The sequence below is a fragment of the Haplochromis burtoni genome, unplaced genomic scaffold, assembly GCF_018398535.1.
Source record: "Haplochromis burtoni strain Fernald_Lab_line unplaced genomic scaffold, NCSU_Asbu1 Contig_1755, whole genome shotgun sequence".
In the NCBI taxonomy this organism is placed as follows: domain Eukaryota; kingdom Metazoa; phylum Chordata; class Actinopteri; order Cichliformes; family Cichlidae; genus Haplochromis; species Haplochromis burtoni.
The window spans coordinates 1-2,024 of NW_024584116.1; positions in this window are offsets into that span (position 1 = coordinate 1).

Genomic DNA, 2,024 nt, shown 5'->3' on the forward strand with positions numbered 1-2,024 from the left:
TCTCCCCATCATGATGGTCCTTATGCTCTTAAGTGTTGAATTGTATGGAAATAAATGATGCATAAATACACCGAGTATTGTCCTTCCTTCAGCCCAAAGATTCAAAGAATTGGGAAATTTCAACAATGCAATTTTTTTTCTTTTTCTGCTCATTCTGATTGTTTTTGTTTTTTGCTCTTCTCAATCGTCCCTCTTCTCAGCTGTTTTTCTTTCCCTCTTTCTTTCTCACCTTCTTTCCTCCAGTCAAGTCTGTCCCGTATTCAGCAAGTGAAAATAAAATAAACAATAAAAGGTGAATCAAATGGACCATTACGGCAAGGCTGGGATGGTCAATTTGGTAAAGTAAATCCGTTGGGCATCTTTCCTTGCCTTTAGACAATAATTCTGATGGCAAAAGAGCCAAACGAGACAGGCAACAAACAAAACAAAAAAATAATAATAATCTAATGAGTGAAAATGAATCCGATTGAATGTTCCTTGTGTAAACCTTTGTCACAGAAGATGGTGCCCCAGTTAGAAATACTTAGCTGCTGATTTACAAACAAAACCAAGTATCCTTTTTTTTAGAATCTATAGAGCACCAAAGAAGAACACTGATTTCCTTCAAGATCAAAATGATATATTTGATATCAAACTTGATTCTGTCTATGATGATGCCAGAGTGGTTAAACTGATTCAAATGACTCATTTCTCCAACTCACATCAACTGATTTCATTGTGAAACTCAGACTTGTGGAGCAGAACCCCAAACAATAAAAAGCAGATTTAAAAACACTTATGCCATCGGTGTTCATTAAACTGACATCATGCAGTTCAACTTCTGACCAGCCGAGGGCGATAAATCACCATCAATGAAGAGTTCATCATCAATGACAGAAGCGTGATAGATGCTGAATGGCTTTAATATTTTTACACTGACTACATTCCAACATATATATCCAACTGTGATCCAACATATTGCAGACAATTATACTTTTTTATGCATTTATTAACAATTAAACTTGAAAGTCTGATTTCCAAAAATGTAACTTTGTTGATGTTTAATGGCACAGAAAGCCAAATGAAAATGTGCTAAGCTATATTTTTATGCTTGACTGGATCCCTTGTGCCTAAAGAGGAAAACATCATGCTAAGAATATTGCTCATAATAACATTTAAAGAATTAATAAAAATCAATTTTTAAAAAAAGTTATCAATTCATTGTATACTAAATAGGTAACCAAACTCATGAATTACAGAGTTGAACTCTGCATGATAACCAATTCAACAGTACGCGCTACTCTACTAATATGTGTGGTACACTTGAACAGCCCATGATATTTAATAGACAGCGTGAGAGTCTGTCTCGTTGGAGCAGATTTCCTAAAAGGCTGGTATCTTTCGAATTCTTTTGCTTGCCGTAGTGAGCTGAGCTTGAGCTACACAACATACTGATATTCACTATGAAACTTTATGTGGGAAATGACAGAAAAACAACACATTGATTCTGGAACAAACGTATCATCCATTTTTAATGATGTAAAATATCATCTGGTTGATCAACAAGAATCAATCAGCATGAATCTGAAAACATGTTGAGCGGAAGAGACAGACATGTAAAGACTGAACTATCTGTTCAACAGTGTTGTTCTAACTAAACTTGGCATAGACTCACTGAGGAACCAGGAAAGACTATGAACCCAGGATAAAGAGTTTCAGTGAATGTGGTTTTGAAGGTGTGGAGGTGGATCAGAGTATCAGAGGAGACTCTGTAGAAGGACAGAGTGCCAACAGGACAGTCCACATATACTGCTACTCTGTTAGAGACAGAGGAGGAGGAGATGAGTGTTTTAATCTTGTTGTGCCTGACAAACTGACAACCATCCTCAGAGCAGCTCAGACTCCATGACTGATAATTAAATCCAAAAACAGAGACAATTCCACCTCTTCTCCCCCTGATACCTCTGTAACTCACTGATATCTCAACATTTCCTCTCCACTCGACTTCCCAGTAACAGCGACCAGTGAGACCATCTTTGCACAGC